General features: G+C 40.8%; 1 long non-coding RNA gene across 1 annotated transcript in view; it reads right to left on the bottom strand.

The window, feature by feature from the left end:
• The window catches only part of LOC141584129 (uncharacterized), a 49,151-nt gene that overhangs the window by 18,503 nt on the left and 8,045 nt on the right, over positions 1-22,603 (bottom strand). The window contains exons 3-4 of the long non-coding RNA XR_012517076.1: positions 9,353-9,482; positions 1,181-1,248 (exon numbers count right to left, since the gene is read on the bottom strand). This is a non-coding gene — a long non-coding RNA (uncharacterized LOC141584129). The remainder of the gene's footprint in view (positions 1-1,180; positions 1,249-9,352; positions 9,483-22,603) is intronic.

The raw sequence follows: 22,603 nt of genomic DNA, 5'->3' as shown, positions 1-22,603 counted from the left end.
TTTTTTTTTTTTTTTTTTTTGTATTTTTAGTAGAGACGAGGTTTCACTATATTGGTCAGGCTGATCTCGAACTCCTGACCTCATGATCCGCCCACCTGAGCCTCCCAAAGTGCTGGGATTACAGGCATGAGCCACCATTTTTATACTTATCCCATGCTTTCTGCATTTTTCAGACATGCATTAACGAACTAGATAGATGATTTTTTACTGGCACTTGCATATTTCTCCTGATGAATATATCCCTGAAATGTATGTATGAAATGCATTAGTTTGAAAATGATCACAAGTGGTGAAATTGGTGATTCAGGAATTACGAGTTCAAAAATGAAAAAAACAAGGAAAAATCAGAAAGGATTGAAAAACCTACAGGGGAAAATAAAGCTATGATGACATACATGGAAAGTGAGAAATATCAGTTACAACAGTTAAATTCAAAAGTCAAAAATATATTCTGCCTCTTTATGGCATAATTTATCAACGTATCACATTTCTGAGGAAGCATTCTGTTCTTCATACTGTAGCTATGTCTACAAACAAGTTAAATGGGAGAAAAGTCTAACAAAAATAACATGAAGTTATTATTCTTAAATGACTTGATGTTACGTGGCCCCTGTGACTTAACTTTTCATTTTCAGTTAGTTGGTGTACAATCAAGTCAACTGCTTAAATGGATAAAAAATGCAATGCATAGCTTATTAACAAATATGTGGTTTATATATTCTCTCATTCTTGATACACATTCAGAAGAAATAAAGGATCTTGCTGCAAAAAAAGTGTTGACCACATCTGGTAAGTTGCCATTGTTCACCTTCCAAGCAATTGTGTTATTTTGGTCTTCAAGGCCCTGTATTTCTAGGAGGCGATTCTTTAATAGTCACACAAGGGCACATTGCCATGTTTCCATTGTCAGTGTTGCAGAACTTACTACTGTTTAGTACTTTTTAGAAGGAGGCGTACTTAAACACAAATCTTGTTTTAGGAAAGTGCTCCATAGAAAGAAAGTTGGGGAAAGTACCAGAGTCATTTCTATATATTTCAGGGTCTGGAATAATTTGCTAAAAATAAAAAAAAAGAAAATTAAAAGAGAGAGAGAGATCTGTTCAGATCCATTTCAACAACCAGTGGTTTCTATGGGATGTAGAACTTTTCATTAGCCAAGAGAAGGAGAGGTCACATTCACGCCATATGACTTCCTGGTGGAATGTGAAAACCCAACATTCAGATGATCGTTTGAAGCATCGTCTTTCCCTTGTTCAGATTTTAAAAGATACAAAAAATACATGCATGACCCAGCTATTCCACTTTTTGGTATATATCCAAGAAAATTGAAAACATATGTCCACACAAATACCCATATGAAATATTAATAGCAACATGATTCATAATAGCCAAAAAGTGGAAACAACCCACACATCCATCAGCTGATGAATGGATTAACAAATGCAATCCACGATCCGCTCATACAATGGAATATTATGCAGCGTAATAAGGAGTGAAGAACTGATTCATGCTACAAACGTGAACGAACCTGGGAACCCTTATTCTAAGTGAAAGAAGTCAGACACAAAAGGCCACACAGTGTGTGATTCCATTTGTATGAGGTGTCCATGTCAGGCAAATCCAGAGATGGAAAGTAGATTACTGGTTCCCAGTGGCCGGGAGGAGAGGGAGAATGGAGAGTGAGGGCTCGTGGATAATGGGACTTTTAGGATGATGATAAACATTTTAAGAATTAGATATGTGGAAAGTTGCAAATCTTTATGACTGTACTAAAAACTACTAAATTGTACACTTTAAAGGGGTAAATGTTATGGTATATGAATTATAGCTCAACAAAGAAATCACTTGGAAAATACTCCTGGTACCAACTGACTGTTAATGTGAAAGTGACGTTATCACATAGAAAAGTCTGAGATATGGCTCCCAAACACTGCATATGTTTTTAAAAGGAAAGAAACCGAAAAGGAGTCTATTTCAATATGGTGAAAATTTTAATGAACTGAAAAATGTTTGTTTGTTGTTCTTTCCATATAGACAGCCTCATTTATCAGCCAATTAAAGCAAATAAACTAGACAGATTCACAGGATCTGCCATGGGCAAGTCTATGGATGGAGCCTGGTTGTCTCCGCCCCTCCTGTCTCATTTCTGGGATTTTCCTGTCGTTTTGTTTGAGTGCCCTTCAGGTACTGGGTGCTTTTATGAAGTTGTGCACTATTCTTTCTCCATGCCTATGTCTGTCTCCACACTGCCTGCCAGAGGCATGTCTCTGCTCTCAGCTTAATCAAAGCTGGAAGTTTGGGGTCCCATGATTCTAGTGCTATCAGTTCAGTGCAGAGAACGACAGGTGAAACTTCAGGCAAGCGGAGAGATATCCTTGTGCTTATCAAGAAAAGCCCTGAGGAGACAGCTCATAGTGGACCCACTCTCAGTCCTTAGCATGGCATCTGCCCCCTCTGGCAACATCGGTTGGTCATACCATAGGTTTAAATGGCTGGATATTTAATATATCACGAGGAGCAGTCTCCAGAAGATTGAATTATATTAAAAGTCCAGGGAACTTTGGGTAGTTTAGTGAACACTTCTTTTCTTTTTTGAGATGGACTCTCACTCTGTTGCCCAGGCTGGAGTGCAGTGGTGCGATCCCAGCTCACTATAACTTCTGCCTCCCAGGTTCAAGCAATTTTCCTGCCTCAGCCTCCTGAGTAGCTGGGATTACAGGCACGTGCCACCACACCCAGCTAATTTTTGTATGTTTTAGTAGAGCTATGGTTTCACCATGTTGGCCAGGCTTGTCTCGAACTCCTGACCTCAAGTGATCTACCCACCTCGGCCTCCCAAAGTTCTGGGATTACAGATGTGAGCCACCATGCGCAGCCTAGTGAACATTTCTTAAGTTAAACCAAATGCTATTTAATAAATTTAAGCTTCAAGTGGGCTGAGTTTCACATCATTATAAAGGATAAATTTATCTTTGCTGTCCTCACAATCATCCCTTTACTCCCTCTTCCTTTAAGGTGTTTTCTGCCTAGGCCATTGCACATGTGGTCTCCTGGCAGCAGATCCATCTTTGATATTTGTATACGGTGCAAGAGCACAGATGAAGGCATCCACCCTTCCAACTCATAGTTTGCCCCTTTTATGTTCTTAGCTGCTGCTCAGTCTTGCAACTTGACCCCCATGCACACTCGTGTATGCGAACATTGCAGCTCAAACCCAGAAGCCTGCAAAGAGTTGCCTTTTGGCCTTTTTCAGGTTAGGAATGCAGTTAACAGCTCTAATGCTGTGACTTGAAGAGTAGCCCACACAGGCTGTGGAAGCAGGTGAGGGTATTTGGGAGAAAAAGTTCAGAGTTCAAATACCTAAAGTACGGACAAGAAGGAAGTGCCTTGGTTCCAGGTAGGCATGTCCCCTTGGCTTCATGGGTCTCTCCTCTCTTAAAACTAAAGCAAGCACCTCAGGCTAGGGTACCATTTGCCTGGGTCCAAGGGGAGAACTGTCTGGAAATCTCATTCCACCAGTCTGTCAGCCAGACCCAGCCACGGAGCCGTGTCTTAACCCCCAGAGGAAGCAGAGCTGTGCCTTCAGCCAGCTCCTAAATCTACATTGTTTTCTCTGCAACATTGGACACATTTTATTAATATATGTATCTATCCTGCATGCAAACAGGTAAGAGGACCCTGACTAATTCTCTTGTTAGAGGAAGACAAGAAGTCCATGAGATTTTCAGAAACCAGGCCAAAATTTGAGTCCTAAAGAGACCTCCTTCAAACACATACACACCCCTTCTTCCACATGTGGCTAGTTACTAAGCTCTCATTGGCTCTCACCAAGACAACCAGCCGGACTCAGGAGTTTAATGCATTTTTCTCACTTCGATGGAGCAGTAAAATTGAGTTTTTATTTATTAGAAACCTAAAATGTTTTTGAATTATGTGGGGGTAATTTAGAAATTGGTGTGAAGTGTAATTGATTTGTATAACATGCGTGTTGTAGATTTTTCATTAAGAAGCATTTGCGCTGTGATTTGTTTGTGCACGTGTGCCTTGGGCTTTCCGGATGCTAATGAACAAAGTGCTAGGGTGTGCTGTCTACAAAGCAAAATTCACTAGTTTCATCTTTATAAAAACTCTTTTCTCAAAATGAGAACAAGGAAAGCTGCTGGAAAGATAATTTCTAGAAAGAAAGGTGAACTCAGCTCTTTTGGATGATTATGTTTTTCCTCCCAATCTTGTTTAGCAAAAGCTGAAGAACTTGTCTGTTACACTCCCAGTACTTTCTCTAATTGGTCCTGGCTTCATATATATGTGTATCTATACACATACGAAATACTCTTTCATGTATATGTGAAAAGAGTATTTAGAATAATTATTTGTATTGCATATAATTAAGTAGGGCTGTGTCCTGGTCTATAATCACTAGAGACTCTCTTCTGAGAAAATACTCCTGACTTAACCACACAATTTATTCTACATTGTTGTGCCTTCAGGGATACATCCTTCTGGACTACATTAGTTTTCTCAGACAGACCAGAAATGATTACCAAGGGAGGAACCTCTTCCCATCCCTGCCCTCCCTTTTCATGTCTTTGATATGTGTGCCTCAATTCAAAGACTCCTGTAAGTCCTCATCTGGACTGCTACATTCATTTTCAGAGTCCAGGTAAACACACACAAAAAAACCCTAAAAGTCGCTTCAAAAAGCAAGGGTGGTGTGTTGGAGGGGGAGATTTCCTTTCTTTCTCTTTCTCTGCCTGTCATGGAGTCTCTTACTTGCTATTTAATTTCATGCTCTCTCTGATACAGCGGTATTCACAGGGTCAGTGCAGATGATCCCAGGTAGCTGAGACCTGCCTAGCCACTTGATGCATGGGGTGTGTGCACCCAGCTTCCACCCTCCCTGAACTGATGCCCAGGGCCGTGCCTGCCCAAATGGCTGTAGTCACTGGAAGGGGGTTGGGGAGCAGAGAATGGAGGGGTGGGAGATAATGAGAGTGAGTGGGCAAGCTTCCAAAGTTCTCTTGTTATTTTGGACTTCACTTACAAAACGCAAACTCAAAGATGAAATTGTTATGCATTTTTTTCTTTTTTTGAGGTGAAGTTTTGCTATTGTTGCCCAGGCTGGAGTGCAGTGGTGCTATCTAGGCTCACTGCAACTTCCACCAGGGTTCAAGTGATGCTCCTGCCTCAGCCTCCCAAGTAGCTGGGATTACGGGCACCCACCACCACATCCAGCTAATTTTTGTATTTTTAGTAGAGATGGGGTTTCACCATGTTGGCCAGGTTTGCCTCGAACTCCTGACCTCAGGTGATCTGCCTGCCTCGGCCTCCCAAAATGCAGGGATTATAGGCATGAGCCACCGTGCCAGGCTGAAATTGTTATGCATTTTAAGGGGCAGCTGCAGAGCATTGAGCCCCAAGCGTGAGGGCTGCTTTTTGAGTCTGGGGCTGCCCTGGTCCTCACTCTTTTCCTCTTTCATGTCTTCTCTAGTGCCTAGCTTGGAGGTGGGCCCAGCGTGGATTATTAATATACACGTGCTGAAAGCAGCTCTCTAAACGCAAGTTGCTTTGGACTCAAACTTGGTGCTACAGTTGATTGCATTCAGGGGACATTTTCTCTGAGATTGTCTCCTATCACATACCTGCCAGTAACCACCATAGAAAAATGAGGGGTCTGGCCATGATATTCATCTGTAATTCACATCATTGCTCTGACTTCAGGAAGCACCACACCTACATCACCCCTGAAATATGAGCAACTCTCTTGTTATAAAGAATTCCACAGAAGGCTCCATAACTTCTGTGCCAGGCTAATAGTGCTCTGATTTCTTTTTTTTCTGCCTGCAGTGATTATCCAGGGACTATAGATGGGGTCAGCAGCAGGCCCAGTGACCTGCATTGTCTAATGAATGACTGATTGCCTCAGCATCTCCTGAGCAGAGGTGAGAAGGAATTGTTTACAGCCTGATATGGTTAGTCTTTGTGTCCGCACCCAAATCTCATCTTGAATTGTAATCCCCAAGTGTTGAAGGAAGGAAGTAACTGGATTTTGAGGATGGTATCCCCCATGCGGTTCTCGTGATAGTGAGTGAATTCTGAGAAGATCTGATGATTTTATGAACAGTAGTTTTTCCTGTGCTCTCACATGTTCTCTGTTGCCTGCCACCATGTAAGACATGCTTGTTTCCCCTTCTGCCATAATTGTAAGTTTCCTGAGGCCCCTCAAGCCATGCAGAACTGTGGTTCAATTAAACTTCTTTCCTTTATAAGTTCCTCAGTCTCTGGCAGTTCTATTTTTTTTTTTTCATACTTCAGGTTCTGGGGTACATGTGCAGAACGTGCAGGTTTGTTACATAGGTCTACATGTGCCATGGTGGTTTGCTGCATACATCACCCTGTTATCTACTTTAGGTATTTCTCCTAATGTTATCCCTCCCCAATCCCCTGACCCACTGCTATCCCTCCCCAAGCCTCCCCACCCCAATAGGCACCAGTGTGTGATGTTCCCCTCCCTGTGTCTGTGTGTTCTCATTGTTCAACACCCATTTATGAGTGAGAACATGCAGTGTTTGGTTTTCTGTTCTTGTGTCAGTTTGCTGACAATGATGGTTTCCAGCTTCATTTGTGTCCCTGCAAAGGACATGAACTCATCCTTTTTTATGGCCGCATAGTATTCCATGGTGTATATGTGCCACATTTTCTTCATCCAGTCTATCACTGATGAGCATTTGGGTTGGTTCCAAGTCTTTGCTATTGTAAATGGTGCCGCAGTGAACATACGTGTGCATGTGTCTTTATGATAGAATGATTTATAATCCTTTGGGTATATATCCATTAATGGAATTGCTGGGTCAAATGGTATTTCTGGTTCTGGATCCTTGAGAAATCACCACACTGTCTTCCACAATGGTTGAACTAATTTACACTCCCACCAAGAGTGTAAAAGCATTCCTATTTCTCCACATCCTTTCCAGCATCTGTTGTCTCCTGATTTTTAATGATCACCATTCTAACTGGCACGAGAAGTTATCTCAATTCTGGCAGTTTTTTTTTTTTTTTTTTTTTTTTTTTTTTCTCCTGAGACAGAATTTCACTCTTGTTGCCCATGCTGGAGTGCAATGACGTGATCTCAGCTTACCACAACCTCTGCTTCCTGGGCTCAAGTGATTCTCCTGCCTCAGCGTCCTGAGTAGCTGAGATTACAGACACCTGCCACCACGCCTGGCTAATTTTGTATTTTTACTAGAGACAGGGTTTCACCATGTTGGTTAGGCTGGTCTCGAACTCCCAAAATCCGGTGATCTACCCACCTTGGCCTCCCAAAGTGCTGGGATTACAGGTGTGAACCATTGCACCTGGCTCTGGCAGTTCTTTATAGCAGTGTAAAAATGGAGTAATACATGGCTTAATTCTGGATTTATCTTGGCCTTCACTCCCCAAGCAGTTCGGGCATGGGGGCTCACGCCTGTAATCCCAGCACTTTGGGATTGATCTCTTGAAGCCAGGAGTTTAAGAACAATTTAGTGAGACTTTGTCCCTATTGAAAAAAAAATTAATAAAATATGAATTTCCCACTTCATAGTTTAAAGACACATGTACAATTATGTGGTTTTTAAAATAACATTACTTTTCTCATGGAAAAGCTGTATGTTACAGAAAATGTGAAACATCTAGGACAGAAGAAAAAAAATCACCAGCATTGCCATCTTACTGTCCAGAAATAATTATTTAGCATTTTAGCTATGTATTTTGGTGTTTTTACATGTATGGCTATGGTGCATATGTTATTGAGATATTGTAAATATTGCTTTAAAACACACTTTCATTCACTCAACAATACACCATGAATATCTTCCTTACATTATTATTCATCTAAAACGTTATTTGAAAGCTTTTGGGTGCATGCCACTCACCTGGGAGCATGCGGAAAATCGAGATTCTAAAGTCTGTCACTCACAGAGATTCTCAGTAATGCTCTCAGATGGGGACTCATAAATCTGATATCTGTCTTTTGAAGAAGCACCCCAGACGATTCTGATGGAGGTGATTTCCAGAGCTTGCTCTGACAAACACTGATCTACACTGAGACTTTGAAATGCTGCATTGTGTTCCATCACATAGGTGTGCCATAATTTATTAAACCAGCTTCGAATTGTTCATTTGACTTTAGTTTCTAAATTTTCACTTGCATGATTAATTCTTCAAATACATATTTCTGAATATCTTGAGCTATTTCCTTAGGAAAATTCTGCCAAGTGGAATTACTGGGCCAAAGGGAATGCAACCTGAGCAAAGTAGATAGCAGTGTGAATGAAAAAGCAAATCAGTAAGCTGTAAAATACGCGCTAATGTGATACAACCGCTGCCATTTGCTGAGGGACTTTTGTATGCCCGGCCAGGGGTTCTGAAATTTTCTTGTGCATCAGAATCACCTGGATGGCTTGTTAAAACCAGGTTGCTGCTGCCTTTTCTCTGTCCTCATTTACTTCATTAGGTCTGTGATGGGACTGGGAATTTGCAATTCTAACAAGCTCCCAGGTGATGCAGATACTGGTTCTAGGCCTGGTTCTAGGCCGGGCCACACTCTGGACACCACTAGAAACTATTCTACGTGCCTTATTAAACTTCACAACAGTCTTTTACAGTCGATGAGTGAGACGCAGAGAGGGTCTGAAGTTATGATGCTAATGATGGCAGAGCTGGGATTTGATTCAAAATCTGATGATTCAAAAGCTGATGGGTTTCCCACAAGGCAACCTGGTTTCTTACTTCCTTTTACTGCCCACAAATAAAATATTTTAGATGTCTTCCTAACAAGCACGGAAGGTTTCAGGGTCAGCCCCACCCCTCCCCGACTCCAATCCATTAGGGATATGTAGGGGAGCAGAGAGGTTAGGAGGTGTTTGTCTGAGAAATGCCTCAGGGGAAACTGGTTGGATGAGTTACACTCCAGCGTTCACATCAATATGAAGGGTTACCTCCCTCCCCTGCTGTGGCTTCAATGACGTGTGGACATCAAGAGAATAATTTCTCATCTCTTACTGTAACCGCGTAATAATCCTTCCTTGGAAGAGAGCTTTGTCTTCTCCAAAAACCACCATGCAATGGCCTAAATAACCTGTTTGTTCAGGCAACTCAGAAAACAAATTGCATCAGTGCAGAAAACAAAGCACTCCTATCAAACTGGTAGTATCATTAACCAATGATACCCAGCAGTGCAAACACTCCGTGGATTGGCGGACTGTGAGCCAGGTTGGTTTCTAACAGACCCAGCATAAGACACCAAGAATCACCAAGTGAATCAGACATATTTCATAAATAATGACACTCAAAGACATAATTGTGCAAATTTTACCTTTTTGTTATCTTGGGCTCTGGCCCATCCTGCTGTCTTTCTGTGTGTTGATGGTTGTGTGTGTAGACTATTTGTGTGTCATTTAGTCTCCATTTATTCATCCTGTAAGCTGAAGACTCTGCTAAGCACCCTACAGGGAAAAAAGGAATATTGTCTGTTTAAAATGTGTTTGGTATGGCTTCTTGGATAGCGTCACCGGATGCGGGTACCTGAGAATAATCCATCTTTACTGTTCCATTTCCTAATGGAAAATGCACTACCTCTAGCCATGTGAAATATAAGTATAGCCTGGAATGCTTTATCATGTAAGACAAGGCAGGCTATGCATTCCAAGAGATATTTTGTCTAGAGATGATAAGGAGCCTTGCACAGTCTTTATTATTTTTGACAAGCCCCTAACTGGATAAGGAAAGGTTTTAGGTCAACAAGACTTGGGAAGTCTGTTTGCAGAGGAACTAGCATTCATAATCTGAGTTGCTCCAGCTGCCAGAATTCGTGTCTAATTGATTGTTTTGTGGCTGAAAGACTATAGATATACTTATCTGACATAAGAAGAAATATTCAATGACATAAGGCACTTCCTATAATGAAAAGAATTAACATTCCAACTCCATTGTTGTCTGTCAGGAATGCATTCAAAGTCATTTCTGTATTAGGTGAGAAATTTGATTAACAGCCTCTCTCTCTCTCTCTCTCTCATATAAATGGTATTTTGTTTTTTGGGTTTTTTTGAGACATTGCTCTGTCACTCAGGCTGGACTGCAGCAGCATGATCTCAGCTCACTGCAACCTCCACCTCCTGGTTCAAGGGATTCTTGTGCCTCAACCTCCCAAGTAGCTGGGATTACAGGTGCACACCACCACATTCAGTTAATTTTTGTATTTTTAGCAGAGACTGTGTGTTTGCCATGTTGGCCAGGCTGGTCTCGAACTCCTGATCTCATGATCTACCAACCTTGACCTTCCTAAGTGTTGAGATTACAGGCATCGGCCACTGTGCCTGGCCATGAATAGTCTTAAAGGAGGAGTTAAAGGGGGTGAGTGAGAACAAGAATCATAACTCCAAGAGTTTCTGGGTAGGACATGGGCGAGGGCTGCGGATGTGTCAGGAGTATATAATCTGTAAAACCACAGCATCCTCCCTTTTACAAACAATGCTTTCAGTTTTTGCACTGCATTTAGTGTCTTTCATTGCAGAGATTTTCCCCAAACCCAGCAATTCACAAAGTTACACATGTGTGGAATTGTTGAAATATTACTATGTAGTTGAATCTTAGTAATTTGAAATCCAATTAGCTAGAATCATTGTAAAAATTCTATTTTTAAAGAAAATATAAGGAAATCACCTAAAACAAACACGTATTACTGACTTAGTATAAAAAAGAACAGTTTTTCATGATATAGCACAGTTGCAATAGAAATTCAGCTTAATATAATTTTAGACTATGATCATTGATAGCTATAACGATTCATAAGAAATTCTTTCATCAAAAGAAAATCTCATTGCTATTCTACTAAGAAAATGAGCACTAATAGATTTCAGAAATATTCCTAGTAATAAAGATGAAAACAAAGGGAGCTTTCTATTTACCACTGTTATAGCCAGCAAGTATGATTAGCCAGTGTACTCCAGTTACCTAGGGTATATGAAAAATTCAACCTATTGATCAGTAATCATGCCATGAATATCAAGTACTGTTGATAATATTATATAGATCCGAAAATATAGCCCTAATATTCCCAGTTACTAGCGTTAAATCATCATTAGTGTTTTTAAGATTTACACTGCACTATATGTATAAGGAGATATGAGTCAAATTTCTTCAGGAATGTCACAGAAGTATTTCCGGAGTCAAACTTATTTAAATAGAGAGGCAGTGAGGAATAAAGTTTTTTGTTGTTCTGTTTTTGTTTTTGAGACAGAGTTTCACTCTTGTTGCCCAGCCTGGAGTGCAATGGCATGATCCCCGCTCACCACAACCTCTGCCTCCTGGGTTCAAGTGATTCTATTGCTTTAGCATCCCGAGTAGCGGGCATTACAGGCATGTGCCACCACACTTGGCTAATTTTTTTGTATTTTTAGTAGAGACGGGGTTTTCTCCATGTTGGTCAGGCTGGTCTCGAACTTCCAACCTCAGGTGATTCACCCGCCTTGGCCTCCCAAAGTGCTGGGATTACAGGCATGAGCCATCGTGCCCCGCCGAGGAGTAACGTTTACTACGTGGGCTCCTATATCTGGGTTCAGAGTCTCTGAGCCTCTCCGCGTTCACGGCTCCCCAGATGCATGCCCTTGGGTAAATCATTTCTCTCTGATCTCTGCAAAGTGGGCAGGGCAAACACCAAGGTTGTGGAGGTGTGAAGATTTCAGGAGATGAGATGCTTTTCACAGAGCCTGGCACTGAGGAGGAACCAAATTAAGTCTTAGCTATGGTTATTAAATTTCCATTTGATTATTCATGCTACGAATGTATAGATCTGTGTGTGTGTTTTTTAATTTAAAGGGAAACTATGACCATTGGTAGTAAATGTCTACATAGTAGCATGTCATTTAACCATAAATACTTAAGAATCAGGCTAATTAAAATATTTGGTATTAACACAAAGTTTTATACAGCTGTTTATTTACTTACGTATTTATGAGGCAGGATCTTGCTCTGTGGCTCTGGCTGGAGTAGCTGGGACTACAAGCAAGTACCACTATATCCGGCTGATTTTAAAAAGAATTTTTTTTCTTTTTTTGTAGAGACAGGGTCTCACTCTGTTGCCTAGGCTGGTCTTGAACTCATGGTCTCAAGTAATCCTTCTGTCGTGGGTTTCTAAAGTCCTGGGATTATAGACATGAGTTACCACACCCAGGCAACTTGATAATTTTAAAATGAAGTATATAAAGACCTAAACTAATCTTTTTTTTCAAAAGGTTCAACAATCTTTCAAACATACAGAGTTGATTAAAAATACTCATTTTAAATAAGAATAAATAGTTCTCTATCTATATAAAGGTAGAAAACTGAAACCATACGAACAGATACTGAGCAGTAAAGGTCTTCCTTGACCTTTTTAAATCTTTCCCTCCTTCCACAAGAATTTGTATATCTTTCTAGAATTTGTTAATGCATCTACAAGCATAAAAATCTGTGTGTATTTATTTACAAATGGAATCACTATACCCACTATTTTTCATCTGGATGTTTTTAACTTGAAAATCTATCTTACAGATATTCCCATTCTTTTAAAAGATGCAGGGTATTCGATTATACAGCTATTTCATAATTCATGAAACTTGATAAAAGTTCCTAAATGATGATGCTAGAGTTCCAGTTTTTAATTCTCACAACGAAAACTGGAAAATGTATCTTTGTACATATGGGTGTATTTTTTATAGATAAATAAGGATAAATTCCCAGCAGTGAAGATCTAGCAGACCATGTTAATGACACTTAAAAAGCAAAGTTAAAATCCACATTTAATGAGATTACTTAGGGCAGATTGTTAAGTATCTGGATCCCCCGGGCCCTCTCCTTTCCTCCTTACCAGACATCATATCTTGCTAGAGATTAACTTGGGGCATACGGTTTTGAAGCCAAGAGTTTTGGACATTGGACTCCCACCATTTACTAGTGAGACAAGGTAGTTACGTTCTCTAAGTCTAGTCCTGCCTGGTGGGGTTATTGTAAGAACCAAATGAGATATTGAAAATCAGCATCGAGCACAGCGTTTTTTAGCACTGGCGTTTTCGTCCATTCTGCTACAAAATACTAAAAGTCGGTGGTTTGTAGACAACAGAGATTTATTTCTCACAGTTCTGGAGACTGAGAAGTTCAAGATCAAGGTGAGAGCAGATTCAGTGTCTGATGAGGGCTCACTTCCTCTCAGACAGCACCTCCTTGTTGGCAGGAGGTGCCAGCGGCTTCTCTAGGCCCTTTCTTACAAGGGCACTAGTCCCATTCATGTGGGCTCTTCCCTCAAGGCCTAATCACCTCCCAAACACCCTGTTTCCTAATCACCTTGGTGGTTTGAATTTCAAGATATAAATTTTGGAGGGACAGAACTCTTCAGTTCATTACAACTGCTAACCCCTCAATAAATGATAGCAATAAATAGTTAATAATTTCTTATTAATACTTCCTAATTAATCTAGTGATAATGATTATTCTTAAGGAACACTACACCAGGATTTTCCAAATGTCCAATTTTCTCATATCGACCAGGGCAGAGTTAGTCATCCATTTATCATTTACTTGGTGTATATTCTCTCCTATGCTTCAAGAGTATTGTTCATTTTTCTCCTGAATTTATCTACAGATTTCAAATATCTTCACATTTTCTCCCGGAAGTATTTCTCAAACAAGGAAGTCAGTTTTATTACCCTGCTTCAGGACTTTACCCAGTCTGGAGAAAGGCTGGACACCCATTCCACAAGAAACCTGGTCTAGAGCTGGACAGAGAGGGAAAAAAAAGCAAATTCTTCTTTCTTTTTTTAATCAAATTGTTCACTGAGTATTTAGTGACAGGCAAAAACTGTGATTGCAAAGAATATTTGTGAAGGTTGCCATGTCTGTTTGGAGCTCCGCTCTCAAACCCTGGCACTGGAAAGTGGAGGCCTGGTGATCGGGCTCCTCTGCAGCCCCACGCCAGGCTCTGCCCATCAGGTACCCCATATGGAAGAGGGAACTGAAAAGTAGGAGCCACATGGAGTCTTTTATTTATAGTTTTTTTTCTTGGGAGGTGACAGCAACAACTGGAGCTTCTGGCAGCAGGGGTGGACGTTCCAGTGTTTGTTGTCCAGTGTCACCCTGGACGTGGGCTGCCTCTGCCCAGTGGCAGTGTGGTGTCAGGGGAAGTGGCCACGGAGACCCTCTGGAGCATGCTGCTGGTCCACAGCCTCCAAGCCTGGCTCTCTGGCTTTCTTGCAACAGTTCTGAATGCTGCTCCATTCCTTTGCTGCTTAAAAAGGTTGAATGAATTTGGCCTTTGTGTCCCAAACCCCAATTTCCCCAACCCCACACTCCTCCCATTTCCTCATTTCAGTGCATGGTAACTTTGTCCTAAGCCCGTTGCTTGGATCCATCCATGACTTCACGCTTTCTCTCCATTTGTCTCAATGGCAGCATTAAGTATTTTTAGAGACAGCATCTTGCTCTGTCGCCCAGGCTGTAGTGCAAAGTCAAGATCACGGCTCATTGCAGCCTCGACCTCCTGGGCTCAGGGAACCCTCCTCCTCAGCCTCCCAAGTAGCTACAGGTGCCTGTCACCACACCCGGCTCATTTTTAGTAGAGTTGGGGTCTCACTATGTTGCCCAGGCTAGTCTTGAACTCCTGGCTTCAATTGATTCCCCTGCCTCAGCCTCCCAATGTGTTGGAATTACAGGCATAAGCCGCCGCGCCCAGCCTTGTCTTTCTGCGTAGGCCCTGAGCCCCCTGTTGTAACCCAGGTACTAGAGTGATCTTTCAAAAAGTACATCAGATTATGCTGTTTCTTTTCTTAGAACCTTCCTCACTCTGATTAAAGAATCCTACTGTGGCCTACAAGAGTCTAACTTTACCAAGTAACCGCTTCCTTCTTCACTGACTGCCCTCCACACACACTGGCCCCAGGGCTACAACTTTCTCCCAGCAGCTCCCACACAAGTCTCAGAATATCCCAGCACATCATCCCCGCAGGGCTTTCTTGTTGGATCTCCTGTGCCTGGAGCTTCCTTTCTTCCAGACGTACACTCCCCACCATTTCTGCAGTACCTAACTGCCTTATTTCTTCAAATGCCCTTCCCTAAATCTCCCCAGGTCACCACACCCAGCTCTCTTACTCTGCTCTGTTTTTTCCCATAGCATTTCTTTTTTAAATTTTTTTTTTCTTTTTTTTCAGTTTCCAATGTGACAGTATCCATAGCATTTCTTATCCTTCAAAATGTATATTAATTTGCTTATTTGCCTATTGTCTGTCTCACTCCCTATTAGAGTATAAGCTTCATGAAGGCAGGGACTGATTGATTCCTGCTATACCCTTAGGGTCTAGAATGTTGCCTAGGTCATAGTAACTACTAAAAAAAAATTGTTGCATAATTAAATGAATGAATAAATGAAAATGGATGCACACAGCATTCTCGATTGTCTGAGAGTTTATAAGGAAGTCATTACCAGTCACTCACAGAAATATTGTAAAGGCAGCAACCTTAATGGAATCAGTTTGAAGCCTTGAAGGAAATGACTGATTTTACTGACGTTCTTCATTTGAATGAAAAAGAAAAGCTTATGCTAAGATTTACTAAGGTCTGACTGAAGGCTTTCTTAAGCTTAGTTGGAGATATCCATGGTACAATTTAAGGGGCACATTATGGAACCACCTGCCTAAACCAGCTATCTTCTCCGGTTTATCATAATGTCTAAACTTCTCAGTATTGATTATTTTACAAGTAACCCCAGGCCCTATTCTGAGGAACCGGGATATAGCAATCAATGATTCAACCCCCTGTCCTCATGGAGCTCACGTTTCCTTTGGGAACAGACAATACAGGAAGAAACACATGTGTAGGAAGCAGCAGGTGGTGATAAGAGCCAGGAGAAAAATGACAACAGGTGAGGGAGGGGGAGATAGAGAGGAGGGGCTCTGTGGCTTTTCAGACCACCGTTAGGGAAGCCAGTGTTAAGGAGGCCCAGATGAGGCAGGGAGGAAGCCATGTAGACGGCGTTCAAGCTGCATGGTGGCTGTCCAGGAGATGTAGCCTAGGCATCCACCATACTCTTGGAGTTTGTGTGTTTTTGTTTGTTTTTGAGACAAGATCTCACTTTGTCGCCCAGGCTGGAGTGCAGCGGTGTAAACACGGCTCCTTGCAACCTCAACTTCCTAGGCTCAAGAGATCCTCCTACCTCAGCCCCCCAAGTAGGTGAGACAACAGGCACACACCACCACACCCAGCTAATTTTTGCATTTTTGTAGAGACAGGGGTTCTGCCATGTTGCCCAGGCTGGTCTCGAACTCCTGACCTTAAGCGATTCACCTGCCTCCGCCAGCCCAAGTTTGTATTTTTGGCCTAAATTCTGTGTACGATGTTTTACTCTACATTATGGTGCACATTTCACTTTCAAAGTAATGTGCTATAGTCATATACAGGCTATGCGAACTTGAGGTTCTTTCTACATATATCTCAAAATCAGGAAGATGCATGCTGCCATGCCCATCAGTGGTCAGGTGCCAATCACCAATGGTAAGGAGCTGGGAATGACACCACAGTCAATAGTCAGAGGCTACACAGCTTTTTGTTATTTGTTAAAATAAAAATGAAAATGAAAAGCAAGGTGAGTATATAGCTAGTATTTTTATTTCTCTCTACCTCCAGTTTTTCAAGACTTTAGGTTGTAGCATTCCAGTTTATTGGAAACAAACTTGGTTTCGATTATGTTTACTCAAAGCCAAATTTAAGTCAGTTTTCAGGATGTTTTTTGCTTTTTCTCCTGCCAGCATTTGGCTGATTATGTCGAACTTTATGTTTTCTGTGCAGCTGTTTTGGCCCCCCCCCCAAAAAAAATGGTGTAGGTATAACTATCAAAGGTTTGTAATTTTTTTCATCCACTAACTATGTGACTTGAAAGAAGCCCTATGACCACTCTGTTTCACTTACACAACCTGTGAAATGAGGATAACTGCAAGCTCTGCCTCCTCAGTTCCAACAGTACTCCTGCCTCAGCCTCTCTGGTAGCAGGATTATAGGTGTATACCACGACATTCAGCTAATTTTTGTATTTTTAGTAGAGATGGGGTTTCACCATCTTGGCCAGACTGCTCTCGAACTCCTGACCTCAGGTGATCCACCCATCTCAGCCTCCCAAAGTGCTGGGATTACAGGTGTGAGCCATTGTGCCCAGCCAATTCCAAAGATATTTTAAATTTCCCTGGAAGAAATAAGAGTGAGAATTCCTAGAGTAGCACATTGAATTTGTTCCTCAAATACTATTTGAATTTACCCTGCAAATATGTGGTGTCAGGTGGGCGTTGTATAATGGGATTTGAAGGACATCTGTGACCATCTATAGGGAGCTGAGATTTATAAATTCCTTGAGTAGGCATTTTAGACAGGCTCGATAAGGCATTGAGAGCTGATGTTTCCCCAAGTGGAATGAACACATCAGGTGTTACATGACTCAGATTCTGTCTTAAGTTAGACTCAATCCACACTACAGACTTGGAGGGTCAGAATAATAATGTGAATCAGCATGTGTTGTAAGCTGCATGACATTTCTACATCTTTCTACATCTGCATGACATTTCTACAGCAATGGCAAATGTTCTTGCTTTTTCTCAGACTCAACTAGATGAGTGGATGTTTGCTTCATTCTTATTTTGAACAACTGACTACATCAAGAAACCGTACCACTTATTTACACCCATATTAAGCAGTACAGTATCTGATGGAAAGGACTCTGGTAATTCAATTTAATATCTAACACGCCCCACACTGTGACACAGCAGAAGAGCCCAGAGCGGCAGCTGTCGGAATGAATGCCCTCTTCCTGCTTAAGTCTGACATTTCCAAAGTAGGATTTGATTACATCTAGTAATATGGAATTATGGGCAAGGAGAGGTGCCGAGACCATGAGACATTAGGAAGCTAAGATAGCAAGGTGGTGAGGCAATTTGTCTTTTAGTCCCCTTTGAAGCCATGGGAAGTAGCCAAATGATCTGGCTGAGCAATGCCTCCGTGGCTTCAGGGTATAAAAACCAGTTTCATGAGCCTCAAGTCAGGGTAAGTGGGGAAAGTAACAATAAAAGTAAATAAAAATCAACCACATTTAGACCCAGTCAACTTAGGGTATTTTATAGTACAAATGTCAATCCGTATGGTTCCTCTGAGATGCCCACATCTCAGGAAGGCTCAAATTGAACTACCAGAAATGTTCTGAGAAAATAAAATAAGAAATTCTAAGCTTATAAACACTTTTGTATGTGCTATTTTAGGTAGTTTTCAGAATGAGTCACTTATCTCCTCCCACAACTCAACTTCAATCATGTTTCAGCACATTCTAATTAGTTTCTCATTATCATTTAAATTAGTATTTATTTCTGCATGTGTTTCTTCCTCCATTAAAAAAAATTTATTATTAAATTTGTTGGTAACTCCTTTTCTTAGAAACTCCAAGTTTCATGCGTTTCCCTTACTGTTTTTATTATTAGTATTAGTATTAGTATTAGTATTAGTATTAAGATAGAGCCTTGTTCTGTCACCCATGCTGGAGTGCAGTGGTGCAATCTTGGCTCACTGTAACCTCCACGTCCCTAGTTCAAGTGATTCTCATGCCTCAGCCTCCCAAGTAGTTGAGATTACAGGCATGCACCAACACGCTCAACTAATTTTTCTATTTTTAGTAGAGACATGGTTTCAAACTCCTGGCCTCAAGTGATCTGCCCCACTCAGCCTTCCAAAGTGCTGGGATCATAGGTGTGAGCCACTGTGCCCAGCCAGGAGTTTCCTATATGATGCAGTAATGCTTAGAAAAGGATAAGCAATAATAATAATATATGTGTATAATAATATATGCATGCATATGTATAATATTTTATATCTACAAAGACTTTCACATATATTATCTTACTTAATCTTGAACACACAATAACATCCCTCCTCTTCTTCTTCCTGAGCACAGTGTTAAAGGTTCCCTATGCAATGTCTCTAGAGATGAAAGAGTCAGGAAAGAAGGGCATTAATAAATATACTTGGATGTATTAGGGGACTGTGAGAGGTAGCTGAACCAACACTACACTAGGCATGAGCAGTCCCAGAAAGAGTGGCTTCTCTGCGGTTTATTTCTACTATCTGGCACTGGGCAAGTTAGAACCTCTTCAGACCTCTGTTTGCTCATATGCAAAATTAACACACACCTGCCCTGACTCCCCGCCAGAGTTACTATGAGAATCAAATTAGGTAACATGTGAGAAAATATTTTATAGCTTGCCAAATGCCAAATAAATATTTTTATGAACTTTCTTTCTGTACTTCACTTTGCCAATGTTTGTGGCATCAATCTAAACAGAAACCTCAGTTAATTAAAAAATAGAAAAGATAAACATTTTTAGAACTGTAATGAATGTTCTAAGAGTTTCTTGGCCATTTTACTTTTCTTATAATCAAGACATCAAACCGTTCACCTGGCAGCTGGGTGCTTGAATTGTAATCTAGCATCAGTTGTGCTCAAGAGGAGAAACCAAGATCCTGTAGGATCTTTTACAAATTGGGGCTTTTATTTTTTATTTGTTATTATTCTCAAAGTGAAGTCTGCAGACCACCTGCATCCAAATCTTACGGCATAATTATAAACATTTCTGATTGCTGCACTCTACTTTTACCTACTGAATCAGAAGCTCCCAAAATGTGGACTCAGGAATAAACCTTTTTTTAGAAAACACTCTAGCTGATACTTATGCTCACTAGTCCAAGAAACCCAGAACTTACTGGCTGAAATTTGCAAGTTGTAAGAGAACATTTGTTCTTCATTTCTTTCCAGCAGTAACAAGATTTCTCTATCAACATTCTATTAAAAACAGATAGAAGCACGTATGTGAAATAAAAGCAGTACTCCACTTGTGTGCAAAATTTGACATCATTTTTTGGAAAGTGCTTTGAAGTAGTGCAGCTTTCTTTAATTGGATGCTGCATTTATAGGAGGACTTTGGAAAATATATTCTCTTCCAGTGTGATTCCTGACCTCTGCTTAAAAACTAACAATCTCACAAGCACTTACATTGATAACCAAGGAGTCATTCTCCAAGGAGGGGGAGGCCTCAACTCGCTTCAAGTAATAACATTAAAATTCTCAAAGTGTTAGCAGTCTGCACTGTACCTTGAAATGAAAAGGTAGAGATTTTGCCTTTGGTGATCAATGAATATAGAACAATATAATGTCATTTCAGAAGCCATAAGCTTATTATCAATCAGCTTTGTAGAAACACAGGACTAAAAGGGATTACTCATTACTAAGTCAACAGACAACTGTGTGCCTGGCGCTGATATAGGGTTAGGGCCAGAGGAGTAAATAAAGCAGACAAAGCTTCCCTGGCACTTACATTCTGGTTGGAGAGGTAGAGTGTGCAGAAAATAAAGAGCAGGCTAATATTTAATATTTGTAACCTATCAAATGGCATGTTAGAAGATGACAAGAATAATGGAAAATGGTTTACTGCCACAGAGTTTTCAGACGGGGTTAGATTACAATTCTAAATATGAATAATACAGCAAAAGGCAAAAAAAAAAAAAAAAGGATTTTTTTTTTTTGGCTGGTACACATGGGTATTAGTTTGTACTCTTGAAAGCTAATGAATATCCATAGACCCTACTATACTGAATTTTAAACTCTGGACACTGCAAAACAAGAGCACTGTCCACGACATCACATACATTTGCAGTCACCTTTACATTAGAGGCACCATCTGTAGTTATGACTGATCTCTTTTTTCCCTGAGGTCTGATCCTGTCTTCTAATCATTCCTGATACCTTCTTTCACCATGCCCTAGGTAATGGTGCTCAGAAAAAGAAGCCAACCGGGAGATTTGTTTTCTGTGCCCTTTTAACACTTCTAACTCAGGCACCCAAACCAGCTTGAACTGGAAAAAGCGTCAAAGCCATTCTCTGGACTCTACCCAGGGCCCATGGATATTCAGTTAGCTTGCAAGAATACAAACTAATACCCATGAGTACCTGCCAAAAACATCCTTGTTTTCCCCCCTGTTTGCTGTGTTATTCATATTTAGAATTGTAATATGACCCTGTCAGAAAATTGTGTTGCAGGAAATTTTTGGAAAAGAACATGTAGCTTATCTGTGCTTATGAAGTCTTTGTTATTTTGGGAAAAAGAAAGAAAACAAAAACATCAACAGCTATGTATTTTATTACCTACTATCATTCCAGACTGAAGTGGGGAGTCCTGTTTTTTCAGAAACATAGCAGCAGCAGAGATGTAGCTATTGTGATCAGAATTACTTGGCTAGGTGAGTTTTGGGTTTGATTTACTTTTTCATATTTGTTTTTCTGCATGTATAACATATTTTCCTAGGGAGAAAGATATGCTGAAGTTAAACTTCACGTGAGTTAACTACCTAAAATTACAGCTGTTAGCAATTTTTAATAAAACACTATCCACTGCACTATAAAAACGAATTCCATTTTCATAATGTTTGTGTCATTGCACTGAACGGTGCAGTTAGAAATCCCAGAAGCAAATGCAGTACAAATTGGAGAGCAGCTGCGTAGAGGTGACTTCTAATCACAATTGAACACAAACAAGAACAAATAAATCAAGGACGAAACTTCTCAACTTCTGATGCCTGGCGATGTCAGTTTTAAAGCCAGATAAGTATCAAGCGAATTGCAAAAGAAATTACACAGCAGCTAGAAGAGTGACAATCAAACCCCCACCCTTTCTGGGAACACTCCCATGTACCAGAAACACAAGAACTTTATTTTGAAACCTGGATGACATATTTGAAACTGCCGGTGTTCCTGACTTTAGCTTCTTGGCGGAAATGCCAGCTGAGTGTGCACATAGCACAGGTGGACGAATGGCAAACAAGACACCTCACAGCTGTAGGCAAGGAGCTGCTTCTAAGGGCATACAGTCTGGACAGTGCCAAGGAAGACAGGCATGATACAAAGAGGGAGGACAGGCTGGAATTTGGGGGTTTTGTCATTAGCGTGTGCATTTTAAAATGTATCAGTGCATTTCTGAAAGTTGATTGGGGTTGGATTTTCAGCTGAGTCCTCATTCTTAGGAAATAACGTGATAGCAATAAATGTCAGCCTTAGTTTGTGACCCTTAAAAAGCTAACCCAGGATAAAAATAATAACTTGGCAAAGGTTCCCATTTGGTGCACTCCTTTTGTGCTCTGCCTTTGTCCTGAGCCTGCTTTGCCAAACACTCCACCTTCAAGCACTGTTTTTAGGGAGAAGAGGCTATTCTTTCCGAGCAGGGAACAGCTGAGAAAAGGACCAGCCCACAGAGGGAGCGGGGACACTCCTAGTTGCTTTAAAGCCATACCGCAGGGCCTGTGAGTTTGTAACAAGACAACATTTTCTTGTTGCTGCCTTACCTAAGTCAAAAAAAAAAAAAAAAAATCACTGTTTTTATCAGCCATTTAGTCCTTAAGAGTGCCTTTAGTGATGAGACAGTGCTTTTGGAAGTTTCTTATAAGTGCTTTTCTTTTCCCACATGCAGAAGACTCAAGAGGTTGTAGAATCAGAACAGCTTGCGTGCTTTTCCGTATTATA

This window comes from Saimiri boliviensis, chromosome 4 (assembly GCF_048565385.1).
Source record: "Saimiri boliviensis isolate mSaiBol1 chromosome 4, mSaiBol1.pri, whole genome shotgun sequence".
NCBI lineage: Eukaryota > Metazoa > Chordata > Mammalia > Primates > Cebidae > Saimiri > Saimiri boliviensis.
This window is presented reverse-complemented; position numbering and strand designations above follow the sequence as displayed.